A 19,201-nucleotide genomic window follows, 5' to 3' on the forward strand; every position below is an offset into this window, starting at 1 on the left:
TTTGTGTTGCAAGGTGTGTGTGCTGCTGACTATGTGTGCACGTACGTGCGTGTGTTTGTGTCCCACACACACATAGCACATGAGGGGTAAAATGGTCTTTTCAGGTGTCATTACAACTTAAAATGGACAAAAGTGCCATAAAAGGCATAAAATTTAGATTCGTTGTTAGATAAGGAAGAAAAAAAATTCAGTGTCAAATAAGGAAACGAAATTTAAGATAGTGTTATATAAGGAATTTTCTCTTAAAAATACATTACAGTAACCTGGCCTAAAACTTAGATTCTGTGTGACGTTGCTTTGTTCATTAGTGAACTTTTGGGATGCTTGCCTGAATAAATTGGGATTACATAGGACCATAAGTATGCAGTTCTTGAGAGCTAAAATTGATCCATAATTCCATGTCTAAGGATGCAACAATTCAGCTTAGACATCCAATCGTAGTTAGGTTCAGGTTCAGTCTATTTCATATAGCTAGCAAAAGCAAGTGGAAGGCCTCCACCCTAGGGAACTACTTGTTTGCATGTGCTCTGACTAAACTGAACAAGATACTTGTATCTCTGAAATGTACTACACTCTTATTTTCTGCATAACAATTTTGTGACATCCATACACAAACATTCCTGTAGGCCAATAACCAAGCTCGCCATAATCCGCTGACAGATGCAAATTGCATTGACACAAACTGGAGCCCACGCAAGTGCCAAAAGTAGCACGTGTGTATGGAAAAGCTTCGAGAACATCCAGTATTCCCGCTGAGAGCATGAGCAGATCCATGTCCGAGCCTCCGTCGTTGTAATCTGGTATCCCATTATCATCCTTGTCAGACCTTTGTCTTCCCAAAATCAAATTTGTCCTGAACCAAAACAGAAAGAATTCGATTCATTTACTTTTAACAACATGTAACAGAAAGCCTACTAAATCTTCCTTTGGTGGAATCTGGGCTTTCATCTACCCAGAAAGGAACAATTTTGCACAATAAAGAACACAGACGTCAAGGACTAATATAAATGAAGTGAGATCTTCGTTCCAAAAATAAGTGAAATTAACATGTCATACATATCTGCTCCTTAGTATAAGTAACTACTCCTACTTAATGCCCAACAGTACAGTCTTAGAAAAATGAAGGGAAAAGGGATAAGTTTAGAACTGAAGTACGCTTGAAGCCCAACAGTACAGTATGTCTGAAGCCAACAATCCAATGACCGTGCATAAGAAATAATTATTGAATATTTTTCTGACCTGATGCAGGGTCATGGGGTTGTTGGTGGCTGGAAGACGGCACAAGGTAGTTGCTCGTTGTATAAAATACACGTCAAGAAAAGTCAACCCACTCATAATTCTACAATGGCAGGGGCAAATCAAAAACGGATAGAAGAATTAGTACAATCCTAAAATATGGAATGCAAATTGCTTCTTCAAACAACTGGGCTTATTAACCCAATTATAAACAGTCACACTTGCTCAGAGATTAGATAAATCACATATGTAAGCAATATAAAGAGGCTCAGACATTAAATAAAACAGGAATGTAAGAAATATGAAGTGCAGGTTTCTGTACACCTCACACTTCTCGTTTGTAGTGCACAAGTCATCGGATGGTTCAAAGGGGGATATAATACAAAAGCAAGACAAGAATATAAGGTGCAGGTTTCTGTACACCTCACACTTATCATTTGTAGTGAACAAGTCATTGGATGGTTCAAAGGAGGATGAAATACAAAAGCAAGACAGGTTTAGGTAACACATTCAAGTGTGACTATTAATGTATCATCACACACTACAAAATATAATTGTTGACTCGATAGCCGGACCTACCTGGCATATCAAGAACAGCCTCAAATTCTGAAGAAATGAGGCATCATCAGGGGGTATTAAAAATATATACTTGAGCATGTGTATTTTGTTATCTTATTCGGGTAACATAGAGCCAAATGGCGCAAGGTTGGCATATCATCATCTGATGAAAGTGCAGCACTGCCGCTGTTTCCACACTAAGAATACTCATAACCTATCCCAACCTGAGTGGATATATAAATTCAGAGGGAAAAATCACAAACTATACTATACCGATACAGCTAGATATCAAGATTCTCAGGACACGATGTCTAAACTAAATTACCCAACAGACAGTTTGAATCATGAATAGAATATAGTTAACATAACCCCCCATGCAAACGGTCATCATGTATCAGCTAGTAAGAAAGGAGGGAACAAATCTTGATTAACAGAACAATGGAGCACCATCTTTAGAGATTGTACAAACTGTAAAACAAAACAAAAAAAGAAATCGGTCAGAGTAAAAAAACATGACTGGATATATATACAGCTGGATATCAAGATTCTCTGGAGAAATGCTTAAACTAAAATACTAATAAAAAACGAATCATGGGCCATTCAAAAACAACTTCATATAGATATATACCCAACAAAGAGTTTGAATCATGAATATGCAACGCACATCGCTGACATGACCCACCATGCAAACAATCATCATAAATATCTTTGGAACCCACAACTCAACATAAAGATGACAAAGACAAACATGTATACCAAATAGCATCTGAAAACATATCAGGGAAGATAATTTTCTGGCAGAACCAAGCATGCGTATGCAACTATCTAAATATATGTGTTAAACAGCCACTGGAAACATTGCTATAGAACAGACCGGATAAAGCAATTTCCACACAGAACAATGCATGCATGTTTGCACAACCAATCAAACACATGTATAGAATAGATACTGACAAACAATTAGTCTAGAAAGACTAACTATGCCGGAGCAAGTTGATCATGAAACTCCGTACCAAGACATCTCCAGATTTTTCCGGAAATGAGAGTTCAGTAAGCTACTACCTTCAGCCTCCTAACTGATTTGAGAGCAGCATTTATTAGATTTTAGAAACCTAAAAAAAACATTAGGCACATTTGAATAAACATTCAAGAGAAGGGAACTGCAAAACGAAATTCAGTAAACAGAAACGCCGCTATAGCTCATGACTAAATTGACTCTCTTTCAGAAAAAAGTAGGAAAGTGTAACCACCTTAGTAAAAAAAAATAGAATGAGCATGCTACCATGCCCTTGCGCAGGTTCAAGCTACATTCAAAGAAGGGACGTCTATTGAACAAAAACTGGGTCGACAGTATTTTGCAATAGCTAACTATGCAACTTTTCTCCACAAATATGAGATAATTTAAATGGCAAGATCATGTTTGTTTTCCCCTTATTTTCAGTTGGATTGTAATAACTCAGCAGCAAAGAGTACACCGCCGTGGTTTAGTCTACCAATCTGATTCAATTCAAGAATGGGTAGCCTATTCTCTTGTATATGTCAGCAAGCTCTTTTTTGTACTCAAGTCAAAACTAAGCATAAATACCTACTCACCTACATAAGTTGCTGTTGCACATGCCCATGTATTTGGTGCAAGTTGAGGCCTCCTTTAAGTAACATTATGACCACTCTTCATACCTACAAACACCATCAAAGTATGAAGTCAAAGCGAGGTGGAACCGTGTAAGGACTAAAGAAAGGGAAAGTGTCCGATTCATAAGCAAAGAGAGCAAGAGACCGAACTTTCAGAACATTTAGGTTTATTAGTAAGGACATAGTGGTAACATTTTCTTAGTAATTAAGCTCGATGGAAATAAAGGTACTTTTCATGTATGACGCCCAAAAAAAGTTTAAACATCTTTTCCTTTTGCTGTACCATGACCATACCACAATGTGAGCTGCAGACAGGGAAAAGTTCAGATCCAAAATCATATCTAATAGATATGTTTGTACATTAAGGAAAAGAAAAACATTACTGGTAGCATTCTGCAAAAACACATTAAGAAATGGAGCTTTTGGACCAGTGAATTACACTAGTATTCTCAAAATACCACATCTACAATCTCACTGGTGAGAACCAGTGCAGGATTAAGAAATTATCTAAGTCTATAAGCTTTTCATGAATGATGCCAGACTTATTTTTTTATTGCAAGAATCAATGCTAGCAGGCTGTTTTGTAGAGTTACTCAGCGGAAGATGCCGCAACCAATAGAAATTGGCAGTAGATTTCATCTATGCCTGCTGCTCCATCCTGCAGTAATTATTTAGAACAACAAATAAGATGATTGTCAGATTAGAGAAGGCACACTTCTTGCATAAAAAAGAGAAGGCCACACTAAAGAAGCACGTTCCTAGTATGTATCTATAAACATAGAGATGCTACTGATAAATATAACTGAACTATTTCCCACAGCAAAAGGAAAACATGCATGTGGCTAGAAAGAATAAGCATGTAGCTAGAAAGAAAGGAAGCAAACATCAAGCAGCAGAACATAGTTACAGCAAAGCAGGAGATCAAGATGCAGCAACAAAGGAGATCCTAGAACCAGCTAAATAAACGGAGATGAAGTAGTCAAAGCACACGCATGACGTGGATCGGTGCACAGAGGTAAAAGAATAGTCATCCACATACAAGCAAAAGAACAGTCCATTTACCCGACCTGGAAAGGAGAAGTAGGCTAGAAAAGGAGGAAAGACGGACGATAAGGCAAGGATGAACAACAAGCAAAATGAACTGAACGCAAAACAAGGTTAACAAATATGCATTTCATCAAACATCTTGCAGAAAAGAAAATGGAGCGTGGTGTCACCTCAATTAATCGCCGAAGGCAGAACGGCGCGACAGTGGACGCAGGAGAGGATGGCAAGATAATCAACCTGCGCACGACGCGGACAGAAGGAAGAACACGAAATCAGCAGGGCATAGCAAAAATAAGGGTACACGGCAAGATCAGGAAAGGAGAACGAATCTCAACCAACAGTCCCGTCCAGAGTATGGACGGCATTGTAGCCGACAAGAGCACACCACCGGTGAAGGAGAGGCAATCCAATCGAAGAGAGAGAGAGAGAGAGAGAGAGAGAGAGAGAGAGAGAGAGAGAGAGAGCGCAACACAAAGAGAAGAAAGAGAGCAAAGTGGTCAAAGCGAGAGCGCGGCCGACCTCTACTCGTTAGCAAGTCATGCCGGCCTCCTGACCCTCCCTTGCCAGCCAGCCCCCGATGCGAAGAATCCGCCGGCCCTACTATCCCGCGGCGACGACCTGCACTGATTTAGAACCATCGCACGCAGCAGCGCGGATCCGAAAGGTGCCAAAGCAGATGACGAGCCAGCGTGCGAGGCCATGATCCGCTCCTTCCGCCTGTTGGCCTCGCTCGGGCTGCTCCTCAGGAAATGCCGTTGTGAGGTGCGGGGGTGGGGGCGGCTGGGAGGCCGGCAGCCGAAGAGAAATAGGTGGAGTAAATGGAGCAGCGAGGAGGCGGGGCGCAGGCCGACGCCTCGCCGGTGTAGGCCGACGCCGGCCGGTCACCCTCTCCCGTCCGCTGCCGGACCTCCCTCTCCTCTCCTCTCCCCTTTCTCTCCCTCTCATCTTCATATCTCTCTCTCTCCTAGAGTTCGTGCGGGATGAGGTGACCGGAGTGTGCACGGCGTGCAGGCAGGACGAGGGGATTGGGTTGCGTTGGGTGCGGGCGCGGCGCGCGGATGGGACAAAGGGGCTGTTTGGTTTGTGCCCCAACTTGCCCAACCAAAATTTTGGCATGACCAAAGTGAGGGCATGACCAAAAAATTGACAAGTTGTTATTGTTTGGATTGTAGCCATTGTACCTCTCAAAAATTTATCAAGTTCTCCATTTGGTTTGGCAATTTGGATTGATTGATGCTTGGTTTGATTTTAATTTAGTAGTAATGTTGAGGCAATAAAAAATAAAAATAAAACATTATATTTTTAATATGAAAATATAACTAACTATAACATGCGAAAAAACGAAATTAGCAATTATCAAGAAAAGACCAAAATTCTCATGTAAGAGTAAATACATACGGGCGTCCCGTATATACACAAAAAAAACATGTAGTATAACTTTTGAACTAGACGAAGCTCACGGCTGCTTTTACGGAAACTGAAACCATTAATTTTGCTTAGAAGACAACCGGTAGCAGTAAAAGATTGACGGGAGTAACCGATTCAAACAATCACTTCCTAATTTCACGTCAAAAGAAAATACGCGTACGTATCATTCATTTCCGCATCTGATTAATCCGTTGACTATTCACTTAACAAACAAAGCACGGGATCCACGTACTAAGCGAGCGAGAGGTGCGCTCGCCAATTTTTTGGCGACCGATTTCGGCGTCCTCCGCGCGCCCATGCGTTGGCAAAAATAACATGGAGTCGTTCCGGGCAGCGTGGGCGAGCCAATGTTTCGATGATAGTCCAAACAGCTTCCAATTCTCACGGGCGAGCCAACTTTTTGGTAGGGTCGGCGTTGGTGGCAATCCAAACAGCCCCAAATTCTCTTTCACCCGGGCGCTGCTTAGCCAGCCAATACAGACACGAGACAAGGCCACCAGTCATTGGGAAGAAAAATGAACCGTGGGGTGAAAATAATTTAACCGCAAGTAAAGATCCAACGGCTCAGGCGTGCCAGAAAGATAGATCGGACGGCCGACGAAGCTCCAATCGAGGAGCCTTGTGGAGGTGAGTTGGCTAGCTTCATTATAGTTTTAAATTTATCCCCTTAGCTTTCTCTACTACTCCTTCCAGTGATTGTTATGCAATGCATGTGTCCGTAGACATGACAGCTGTTGGAAATATACCCTAGAGGCAATAATAAAATGGTTATTATTATATTTCATTGTTAATGATAATTGTCTATTGTTTATGCTATAATTGAGTTATCCGAAAATCGTAATACATGTGTGAATACATAGACCACAACATGTCCCTAGTGAGCCTCTAGTTGATTAGCTCGTTGATCAATAGATGGTTACGGTTTCCTGACCATGGACATTGGATGTCATTGATAACGGGATCACATCATTAGGAGAATGATGTGATGGACAAGACCCAATCCTAAGCATAGCACAAGATCGTGTAGTTCGTCTGCTAAATCTTTTCTAATGTCAAGTATCTTTTCCTTAGACCATGAGATTGTGCAACTCCCGGATACTGTAGGAGTGCTTTGGGTGTGCCAAACATCACAACGTAACTGGGTGGCTATAAAGGTACACCACGGGTATCCCTGAAAATATTTGTTGGGTTGGCACGAATCGAGATTGGGATTTGTCACTCCGTATGACGGAGAGGTATCTCTAGGCCCACTCGATAGGACATCATCATAATGAGCTCAATGTGACCAAGGAGTTGTTCACGGGATGATGTGTTACGGGAACGAGTAAAGAGACTTGCCATAACGAGATTGAACAAGGTATCGGTATACCGACGATCGAATCTCGGGCAAGTATCGTACCGATAGACAAAGGGAATTGTATACGGGATTGATTGAATCCTCGACATCGTGGTTCATCCGATGAGATTATCGTGGAGCATGTGGGAGCCAACATGGGTATCCAGATCCCGCTGTTGGTTATTGACCGGAGACTTGTCTCGGTCATGTCTACGTGTCTCCCGAACCCGTAGGGTCTACACACTTAAGGTTCGGTGACGCTAAGTTGTAGAGATATTAGTATGCGGTTAACCGAAAGTTGTTCGGAGTCCTGGATGAGATCCCGGACGTCACGAGGAGTTCCGGAATGGTCCGGAGGTAAATATTTATATATATGAAGTCCAGTTTCGGCCACCGGGAGAGTTTCGGGGGTCACCGGTATTGTACCGGGACCACCGGAAGGGTTCCGGGGGTCCACCGGGTGGGGCCACCTATCCCGGAGGGGCCCATGGGCTGAAGTGGCATCGGAACCAGACCTGGTGGGCTGGTGCACCCCACCCAAGGGCCCAAGGCGCCTAGGGTTGGAAACCCTAGGGGGCCGTTGCCCCCCCCCCGAGGGGGCATGCGCCCCCCTGGTTGGAAACCCTAAGGGGATCGTTGCCCCCCGAGGGGCCGCCGCCCCCCTCTAGATAGGATCTCCAAGGTGCATGCGCCCCCCTAGCCCCTACATATAGTGGAGGCGAGGGAGGGCAGCCGCACCCTAAGCCCTGGCGCCTCCCTCTCCCTCCCGTGACACCTCTTCCTCCTCCAGTAGCGCTTGGCGAAGCCCTGCTGGAATCCCGCTGCTTCCACCACCACGCCGTCGTGCTGCTAGATCTCCTTCAACTTCTCCTTCCCCCCTTGCTGGATCAAGAAGGAGGAGACGTCTCCGCTCCGTACGTGTGTTGAACGCGGAGGTGCCGTCCGTTCGGCGCTAGGATCATCGGTGATTTGGATCACGACGAGTACGACTCCATCAACCCCGTTCTCTTGAACGCTTCCGCTCGCGATCTACAAGGGTATGTAGATGTATTATTCTCTCTCTCGTTGCTAGATGACTCCATAGATTGATCTTGGTGATGCGTAGAAAATTTTAAATTTCTGCTACGATCCCCAACAGTGGCATCATGAGCTAGGTCTATGCGTAGTTTCTATGAACGAGTAGAACACAAGTTGTTGTGGGCGTCGATTTTGTCAATTTACTTGACGTTACTAGTCTTATCTTGATTCGGCGGCATCGTGGGATGAAGCGGCCTGGACCGACCTTACACGTATGCTTACGTGAGACTGGTTCCACCGACTGACATGCACTAGTTGCATAAGGTGGCTAGCGGGTGTCTGTCTCTCCCACTTTAGTCAGACCGGATTCGATGAAAAGGGTCCTTATGAAGGGTAAATAGAAATTGGCATATCATGTTGTGGTTTTGGCATAGGTAAGAAACATTCTTGCTAGAAACCTATAGCAGCACGTAAAAACTTGCAATAACAATTGGAGGACGTCTAACTTGTTCTTGCAGCATATGCCGTGTGATGTGATATGGCCAAAAGGATGTGATGAATGATATATGTGATGTATGAGATTGATCATGTTCTTGTAATAGGAATCACGACTTGCATGTCGATGAGTATGACAACCGGCAGGAGCCATAGGAGTTGTCTTAATTTATTTATGACCTGCGTGTCAACATAAACGTCATGTAATTACTTTACTTTATCGCTAACTGTTAGCTATAGTAGTAGAAGTAATGGTTGGCGAGACAACTTCATGAAGACACGATGATGGAGGTCATGGTGTCATGCCGGTGACGATGATGATCATGGCGCCCCGAAGATGGAGATCAAAAGGAGCAAAATGATATTGGCCATATCATGCCACTATTTGATTGCATGTGATGTTTATCATGTTTTTACATCTTATTTGCTTAGAACAACGGTAGCATAAATAAGATGATCCCTCATTAAAATATCAAGAATTGTGTTCCCCCTAACTGTGCACCGTTTCTAAGGTCTGTTGTTCTGAAGCACCACGTGATGATCGGGTGTGATAGGTTCTAACGTTCGCATACAACGGGTGTAAGCCAGATTTACACAGACAATACACTTAGGTTGACTTGACGAGCCTAGCATGTACAGACATGGCCTCGGAACACGGAAGACCGAAAGGTCGAACATGAGTCGTATAGAAGATACGATCAACATGAAGATGTTCACCGATGATGACTAGTCCGTCTCACGTGATGATCGGACACGACCTAGTTGACTCGGATCATGTATCGCTTAGATGACTAGAGGGATGTCTATCTGAGTGGGAGTTCATTAAATAATTTGATTAGATGAACTTAATTATCATGAACATAGTCTAAAATCTTTGCAATATGTCTTGTAGATCAAATGGCCCACGCTAATGTTGCCTTCAACTTCAACGCGTTTCTAGAGAAAACCAAGCTGAAAGACGATGGCAGCAACTACACGGACTGGGTCCGTAACCTGAGGATTATCCTCATAGCTGCCAAGAAAGCATATGTCCTTGATGCACCGCTAGGTGAAGCACCTGTTTTCCCAGCAGATCAAGACGTTATGAACGCCTAGCAAACGCGTAGTGATGATTACTCCCTGGTTCAGTGCGGCATGCTTTACAGATTAGAACCGGGGCTCCAAAAGCGTTTTGAGCAGCACGGAGCATATGAGATGTTCCAAGAGCTGAAAATGGTTTTCCAAGCTCATGCCTGGGTCGAGAGATATGAAGTCTCCGACAAGTTCTATAGTTGTAAGATGGAGGAGAATAGTTCCGTCAGCGAGCACATACTCAAAATGTCTGGGTTGCACAACCGCTTGTCTCAGCTGGGAGTTAATCTCCCGGATGATGCGGTCATTGACAGAATCCTTCAGTCGCTCCCACCTAGCTACAAAAGCTTTGTGATGAACTTCAATATGCAGTGGATGGAAAAGACCATTCCTGAGGTATATTCAATGCTGAAATCAGCGGAGGTGGAAATCAAAAAGGAACATCAAGTGTTGATGGTGAATAAAACCACGAAGTTCAAGAAAGGCAAGGGTAAAAAGAACTTCAAGAAGGACGGCAAGGGAGTTGCCGCGCCCGGTAAGCAAGCTGCCGGGAAGAAGCCAAAGAATGTACCCAAGCCTGAGACTGAGTGCTTTTATTGCAAGGGAAACGGTCATTGGAAGCGGAACTGCCCCAAGTACTTAGCGGATAAGAAGGCCGACAATGTCAAAGGTATATGTGATATACATGTTATTGATGTGTACCTAACCAGCGCTCATACTAGCTCCTGGGTATTTGATACCGGTGCGGTTGCTCATATTTGTAACTCAAAACAGGAGCTGCGGAATAAACGGAGACTGGCGAAGGACGAGGTGACGATGCGCGTCTGGAATGGTTCCAAGGTCGATGTGATCGCCGTCGGCACGCTACTGATACGTCTCCAGCGTATCTATAATTTTTGATTGCTCCATGCTATATTATCTACTGTTTTGGACATTATTGGGCTTTATTGTCCACTTTTATATTATTTTTGGGACTAACCTATTAACCGGAGGCCCAGCCCAGAATTGCTGTTTTTTTGCATGTTTTAGGGTTTCGAAGAAAAGGAATATCAAACGGAATCCAAACGGAATGAAACCTTCGGGAACGTGATTTTCTCAACGAACAAGACCCGGGAGACTTGGACCCTACGTCAAGAAAGAAAAGAGGAGGCCACGAGGTAGGGCGCGCGCCTGACTACCCCAGGCGCACCCTCCACCCTCGCGGGGCCCATGTTGCTCCACTGACGTACTCCTTCCTCCTATATATACCTACGTACCCCCAAACGATCAGAGGCGGAGCCAAAAAACCTAATTCCACCGCCGCAACTTTCTGTATCCACGAGATCCCATCTTGGGGCTTGTTCCGGAGCTCCACCGGAGGGGGCATCGATCACGGAGGGCTTCTACATCAACACCATAGCCCCTCCGATGAAGTGTGAGTAGTTTACCTCAGACCTACGGGTCCATAGTTAGTAGCTAGATGGCTTCTTCTCTCTTTTTTGATCTCAATACAATGTTCTCCCCCTCTCTTGTGGAGAACTATTCGATGTAATCTTCTTTTTGCGGTGTGTTTGTTGAGACCGATGAATTGTGGGTTTATGATAAAGTCTATCTATGAACAATATTTGAATCTTCTCTGAATTCTTTTATGTATGATTGGTTATATTTGCAAGTCTCTTCGAATTATCAGTTTGGTTTGGCCTACTAGATTGATCTTTCTTGCAATGGGAGAAGTGCTTAGCTTTGGGTTCAATCTTGTGGTGTCCTTTCCCAGTGACAGTAGGGGCAGCAAGGCACGTATTGTATTGTTGCCATCGAGGATAACAAGATGGGGTTTTCTTCATATTGCATGAGTCTATCCCTCTACATCATGTCATCTTGCTTAAGGCGTTACTCTGTTTTTAACTTAATACTCTAGATGCATGCTGGATAGCGGTCGATGAGTGGAGTAATAGTAGTAGATGCAGGCAGGAGTCGGTCTACTTGTCTCGGACATGATGCCTATATACATGATCATGCCTAGATATTCTCATAACTATGCTCAATTTTGTCAATTGCTCAACAGTAATTTGTTCACCCACCGTAGAATACTTATGCTCTCGAGAGAAGCCACTAGTGAAACCTATGGTCCCCGGGTCTATCTTCACCATATTAATCTCCTACTACTTAGTTATTTCCTTTGCTATTTACTTTGCCTTTATTTTACTTTGCATCTTTATCACAAAAATACCAAAAATATTATCTTATCATATCTATCAGATCTCACTCTCGTAAGTGGCCTTATAGGGATTGACAACCCCTATTTTGCGTTGGTTGCGAGGATTTATTTGTTTTGTGCAGGTACGAGGGACTCGCGTGTAGCCTCCTACTGGATTGATACCTTGGCTCTCAAAAACTGAGGGAAATACTTACGCTACTTTGCTGCATCATCCCTCCCTCTTCGGAGAAAACCAACGCAGTGCTAAAGAGGTAACAGCTACCTCTACATTTACCTACGGGATTAGTTTTAAACCTCAATAATTGTTATTTAGTACCAGCTTTGAGCATGAACATTGTATCTGGATCTCGTTTAATGCGAGATGGCTACTCATTTAAATCTGAGAATAATGGTTGTTCTATTTATATGAGAGACATGTTTTATGGTCTTGCCCCGCTGGTCAATGGTTTATTCTTATTTAATCTCGAACGTGATGTTACACATATTCATAGTGTGAATGCCAAAAGATGTAAGATTTATAATGATAGTCCCACATACTTGTGGCACTGCCGCCTTGGTCACATTGGTGTCAAACGCATGAAGAAACTCCATGCAGATGGACTTTTGGAGTCTCTTGATTATGAACCATTTGACACGTGCGAACCATGCCTCATGGGCAAAATGACCAAGACTCTGTTCTCCGGAATAATGGAGCGAGCAACCAACTTATTGGAAATCATACATACTGATGTGTGCAGTCCAATGAGCGTTGAGGCTCGCGGTGGCTATCGTTATGTTCTCACCCTCACTGATGACTTGAGTAGATATGGGTATGTCTACTTAATGAAACACAAGTCTGAGACCTTTGAAAAGTTCAAGGAATTTCAGAGTGAGGTTGAGAATCAATGTGACATGAAAATCAAGTTCTTACGATCAGATCGTGGGGGAGAATATTTGAGTCACGAGTTTGGCACGCACTTAAGGAAATGTGGAATTGTTTCACAACTCACGCCGCCTGGAACACCTCAGCGTAATGGTGTGTCCGAACGTTGTAATCGCACTCTATTGGATATGGTACGACCTATGATGTCTCTTACTGATCTACCGCTATCATTTTGGGGTTATGCTATAGAGACTGCCGCATTCACTTTAAATAGGGCTCCGTCGAAATCCGTTGAGACGACACCGTATGAATTGTGGTTTGGTAAGAAACCCAAGCTATCGTTTCTGAAAGTTTGGGGATGTGATGCTTATGTCAAGAAACTTCAACCTGAAAAGCTCGAACCAAAATCGGAAAAATGCGTCTTCATAGGATACCCTAAGGAAACTATTGGGTATACCTTCTACCTCAGATCCGAAGGCAAGATCTTTGTTGCCAAGAATGGATCCTTTCTAGAGAAAGAGTTTCTCTCGAAAGAAGTAAGTGGGAGGAAAGTAGAATTTGATGAAGTATTGCCTCTTGAACCGGAGAGTGGTGCAGCTCAAGAAAATGTTTCTGTGGTGCCTGCACCGACTAGAGAGGAAGTTAATGATGATGATCATGAAACTTTAGATCAAGTTGCTACTGAACTTCGTAGGTCCACAAGGACACATTCCGCACCAGAGTGGTACGGCAACCCTGTCCTGGAAATCATGTTGTTAGACAATGGTGAACTTTCGAACTATGAAGAAGCGATGGCGGGCCCGGATACCGACAAATGGCTGGAAGCCACGAAATCCGAGATAGGATCCATGTATGAAAATGAAGTATGGACTTTTGACTGACTTGCCCGATGATCGGCGAGCCATAGAAAATAAATGGATCTTTAAGAAGAAGACAGACGCGGATGGTAATGTGACCATCTATAAGGCTCGGCTTGTCGCTAAGGGTTATCGACAAGTTCAAGGGGTTCACTATTGTTGGTGTCAAAACCGGCGGATCTCGGGTAGGGGGTCCCGAACTGTGCGTCTAGGCCGGATGGTAATAGGAGGCAAGGGACACGAAGTTTTACCCAGGTTCGGGCCCTCTCGATGGAGGTAAAACCCTACGTCCTGCTTGATTAATATTGATGATATGGGTAGTACAAGAGTAGATCTACCACGAGATCGGGGAGGCTAAACCCTAGAAGCTAGCCTATGGTATGATTGTTGTTGTGTATGTCGTCCTACGGACTAAAACCCTCCGGTTTATATAGACACCGGAGAGGGTTAGGGTTACACAAAGTCGGTTACAATGGTAGGAGATCTACATATCCGTATCGCCAAGCTTGCCTTCCACGCCAAGGAAAGTCCCTTCCGGACACGGGACGAAGTCTTCAATCTTGTATCTTCATAGCCCAGGAGTCCGGCTGAAGGTATAGTTCGGCTATCCGAACACCCCCTAATCCAGGACTCCCTCAGTAGCCCCTGAACCAGGCTTCAATGATGACGAGTCCGGCGCGCAGATTTTCTTCGGCATTGCAAGGCGGGTTCCTCCTCCAAGTACTTCATAGAAGATTTTGAACACAAAGATAGTGTCCGGCTCTGCAAAACAAATTTCCACATATTGCCATAGAGAGAATAATATTTACACAAATCTAATCTGCTGACGTATTCTATAGTGCGACACACCATGGCCAAGCCTTTATCCGAGTTGTTTTATTATCCCACCTCAGCGCGTCATGCGAGGCGGTTTCCTTGGCACGTCTTGTTAAAGCAGAGATCGTGTCCCCTTATTCCGGGATTCTCATCAATACGGGCGTGGGTAACCCAATCGCGCCATTGATTATGGCGCTTGGAGATAAGCGAGTTTTACCAGGCTGGTGGGGACACGTAGTTGCGTCCACCCATATAAGGGGATAAGGACCCACCTTTTCACCTACGCCTTCTTCCTCCCTTGCTTATCCATTATCGCACACTCGAGCTCCAGCGCCCAAGTCCACACTCCCCTCCTCAACCTTCTCCAGTCATGTCCGGAGCGGGAGGCAAGTGGATGGTCTCCTCCGTCACGGAGGGACACATCAAAAAATTGAGGAAGGCCGGATACTTGTCTAACGACATCGCGTACCGGCTTCCCGAAAAGGGGCAGCTCCTCCCCACCCCAAGGCCCCATGATAGGGTAGTGTTCCTTCCCCACTTCCTCCGCGGACTGGGCTTTCTGACCCACCCATTCGTCCGGGGACTCATGTTCTACTACGGCCTGGATTTCCATGATCTGGCCCCAAACTTCATCCTCAACATCTCGGTGTTTATCGTCGTGTGCGAGGCTTTCCTCTGCATCCGCCCCCATTTCGGCCTTTGGCTCAAGACTTTCAATGTCAAGCCGAAAGTGGTGCGCGGCAACCAGGCAGAGTGCGGAGGCGCCATGGTGGGCAAGATGCCCAACGTCTTATGGCTCGAGGGCTCCTTTGTGGAGACCCTGAAGGGGTGGCAATCGGGGTGGTTTTACATCACCGAGCCATGCGACCCTGAGTGGGTCGCAGCCCCCGAGTTCCGGTCCGGACCCCCAACGCGGCTCACGTCCTGGAAAGAGACGGGCCTGTCGTGGGGCAACAAAGGAGAGGTGACTGGACTGCAAACATGCATCCAAACCCTGGTGGACAAGCAACTCAAGCTTGTCAATGTAGTCCAGGTTATGCTCATCCGCCTGATCCTCCCATGTCAACAACGGGCCTTCAATCCGTGGGAGTTCAACCCAGCGCAGCACCGAACTCTGAGCAGGCTCTTCGACACGACGTACGAAGATGCCTGGAAGGTGCTTTTCAAGGGCGCCGAGGCTCCCGCATCCGCCACCGAGGATCGCGGATTCAGCGCGCAGCGTCACACTAGCGCGGTAAGTTGTTTGTACCTTTTACAGGGTATTAGTTTTCCATAGTTTAACTTAATGTGGGATGTAAGCTCCCTTACCTTTGACAGAGTTGGAAGGCGAAGTCCGGACATATCGACTGTCCGGCTCCCTTGCCCGAAGACCCAGCCGATGCCCGCTTGGCGAAGCTGCTGGTTCCGGCACCCTATGTGGTGCCGGAGAAGAAGGCCGCGAAAAAGGCCACGGGGACTCGAAAGAGTGCCCGGCGCCAGGAGGTGTCGGATCCATCATCCGATGGTTCCGAGGCGCATTCCTCCCGTGAAGACGAGGAGGAAGAAGAAGAGACCTCTCCCCCTCCAGCAGGAGGAGAGAAGAAAAGGAAGGCCGCCCCAGCTGGGGAGGCCGAAGGGTCCAAGAAGGGGAAAACCCTTCCTCCGGACTACTCCACCGACGCCGACGACGGCGGAGAGGAGTGGCCGCCCAGGGCCAAGCCCCTGGCTAAATCGTAAGTATCCGGATGCCAGAGTAATTCATAGTATTCGTTTATTGCACAACTTTCCCTTATGTCGAATATGTTTATGCAGCCCACCCGGAGACCGGCTCGACGCGTCGTCGAGCGGCTCACTAGACTCGTCGGATGTGAACTCGCTTCCGACGGCTTCCTCCCCCCGCCCTACGGACGACACCGAAGTGTTGTCCCAATAGGTTCCAAGCCGGGAGGAGGTGGTCCTGGAGGCGCCGCAAGGCGACCTCCCGGATCCAGGAGTAAAGGGGATGAAACCCCCTAGGGTTCCAAGTCCGGACCTAGGCCAGACACCGCTCCGGAACCTTCAAAGGTTCCAGAGTCCGGCGGGGGACCTCCTTCCAAGAGGAGCAAGCCCACCGTGCCGGTGACCCCCGTCCAACCGGAGGCGCCGGACAATCTATTGGAGGCGCTCCAAGGCGCCTCCATCGACAAGGAGCACCGCACCATTATGAGTGCGGTGGTCCAGAGGGTTCAGTCCGCCAAGAGCGGACTGAATGAAGCTTGTACTAGCCTTTTAACAGGCTTTGAGGTAAGTAAAAAATGTGTAAATAATATTATTGCATAGACAATAGCCCCTGATGCTCTGTTTGGCGTTCGGGAAGAAAAGTCGAACAGAGGATCAAAATGAAATTCGCAGGAGTCTAACAAAAAGGAGTCAATATGCGTATGCAGGCTTCTCTGCTGGCGTCCGCCGTACTGACTGCAGAAGTGGACACGCTAAAGCAGAACCTCGAGCAGTCCGAGCAAGAGCTCGGACGTGCCAAGAAGCAGCTCGAGGAGAAGGAAGGTAATAAATACCTTGTTTTAAATATATATATATATATATAAGTGCAATTGCAAAAAATGACAGGATCATCGTGGCTATTGTAGGGCCATGTCTGAGGTGGCGACCCTTAAGCAAGCGCTGGTCGAGGCCGAGAAGAGGGCGGCCATGGAGCGCACCAAGCGGGAGAAGTATGAGGCCGAGGTTGGCAAGGTGCGGCAAGAGCTCCAGGCTCTCATGGAAAAACATGAGAGTTTGGAGCTTGACTCAAAGACGCGAGCGTCCGAGCTCACGGTGGCTATTGAAAATGCCAAGTCTGCCAAGGCCGAATCCTAGAAGACCCTCCAGGAGTTGGATGAGGTGAAGAAGATAGCGGCGGGTAAGGCATTCTTTGTGCAAAGCAAACACATAAACGTGAGTTACTTGTTACTTACCCGAATCCGGAGCTCTCTAGGAGTGTTCGCAGATCTTCCCCGGAGTGTGTCCGATGCCGCCGCATTCTATCGAGCCGAGGAGGGCAGCTCGACAGAGAAGGTGTTCTGGTCTCAGTATGCTGAGGCCGGACACCCCGTGCCCCTGAGCGACCAGCTGAAGCAACTGGTCGAGCTCCACAAGGCAGCCGAACAAGCCATGAAGGGCCTCATAGTTCGGCTGTGGCCTAGAGAGGCTCTGCCTGGGAGCTATTTCGGGCTGGTGCGGCGGCTGGTGGAGGCCTGTCCAAGGCTCGAAGTCATCAAGCGCTCCGTCTGCATTGAAGGTGCCCGTAGGGCCCTTGCCCGTGCTAAGGTGCACTGGGGTAAGCTGGATGCTGAGAAGCTTGTGAAGGACGGGCCACCGCCGGGGAAAGAGCATCGCAAGCCCGAGAATTATTATAAGGATGTTCTGAAGGGTGCCTGCCTTGTGGCGGATGAATGTTCTAGGGATGTAATTTTTGAGTGAAACTTGCTCATTTTGTCTTGTGCGCTGAAAACTTGTTCATATGCGCTAAGAAATGCTGTTGGAATTTAAAATATTACCTTCTGTGCGGCTGTTTATCAATTCTGAGAGATGGCAAGTCATCGGCTTCTGCCCCTGTGCCGCTAGTGCTGGGGTGTTCGGGGATAAACCTGAGCGCTCTTTTTCCCATGTTTGGGTCCTTCGAGGGAGGCACTCAGCCCAACGAACAAGGCAATCGGACCATAATGCATGAACACTCTCACTTAGCCATAGAATTCTATAATTTTAAATTTCGGCGAAGCCCCTGGTATTCGGAAGACCGAGTTCGGGGCGCTATTCACGCCTTGGACGGACAGAGCCGGCTCCTCGCTCTAAGCGGCATAAGTCTTTAGGGACTCGAAAAACCTCTCGAACAGCGACCAGCTCTCGCTTCATCATGACAGTCAGTTTTAGCTTTCTCCACTGAGGTGCTCGACCCAGCTCAACTGGGGCACAATCGCAGTGGTTCTCCTAGTGCTACCTTAGCCGATATAGCGGAACGTAAGGCACCAAAACATAGGAGCCGGGCAAACCCAACTATTGACCCAAGACATGATTCGGAGCCGATGCATATAATGCTATAAGTTTGGGGTGCCGCACTTGTTAAAGTGTTCGGACTTCTCACACCATGTTGAGGGGTACTGAAGCCCCTGGCGTATTTCGGCCGTACCAAAGTGTACGGGTGCAACATGTCGTTAAGGAACAAATATAAAAAAGGTAATGCAAAAATAGACAAAAGCTATGCATTGTTTATTAAAGAGGGCTGCAATCGAAGCAGAACGATACAAATAATGCGATAAGGAAAAGGTTGGACTATTTAACATGTATGCGAAACAAGTATACTGCTCGTGATAGAGACCACCTGGGAGTTCCGTAATGCGGCGTGGCTTGTCTACTTCCCTGGTTCTTGCATCATTTGTGTGGCAATTGAACTGCCGAACAGGCCTTCCGAAGAGTGGAGCCCTGGAAGTAAGAGAAAATTAAAAAATCGGCAGCCCCTAGTGCGGTTTAAGCCGTGTTTCGGGCGTGCCGTGATGGTGCCCCTCCCCCTGTACCCATGGTATTTCTAGAGCGTAGTTATGTACGCGAAGCACTGGTGTCGCCTTTTTGCTAGGGCTGGGGTTGGGGCCGCATTGCTACACCTGCTCGGATCGTGCCAGGCGGTCTTGTTGTAGGTT

At 46.3% G+C, this 19,201-nt stretch overlaps 1 long non-coding RNA gene across 8 annotated transcripts; it reads right to left on the reverse strand.

Annotated features, from left to right (window-relative positions):
* Positions 1–370: 370 nt before the first annotated feature.
* On the reverse strand, positions 371–5,527 carry LOC125538550. 8 transcript variants are annotated; one of them, XR_007296410.1, is made up of 6 exons: positions 4,993–5,527; positions 4,644–4,710; positions 3,388–4,084; positions 1,816–2,906; positions 1,240–1,339; positions 371–853 (listed from the first exon to the last, which is right to left on the reverse strand). It is a non-coding gene; the product is annotated as an uncharacterized LOC125538550 (long non-coding RNA). The 8 variants fall into 8 exon arrangements; XR_007296411.1 differs by adding an exon at positions 4,311–4,382 and having other exon boundaries at positions 1,240–2,906; XR_007296408.1 differs by having other exon boundaries at positions 1,240–2,262; positions 2,808–2,870; positions 4,993–5,525.
* Between the last annotated feature and the right edge of the window lie 13,674 nt (positions 5,528–19,201).

Source organism: Triticum urartu, chromosome 2 (genome assembly GCF_003073215.2).
Source record: "Triticum urartu cultivar G1812 chromosome 2, Tu2.1, whole genome shotgun sequence".
In the NCBI taxonomy this organism is placed as follows: domain Eukaryota; kingdom Viridiplantae; phylum Streptophyta; class Magnoliopsida; order Poales; family Poaceae; genus Triticum; species Triticum urartu.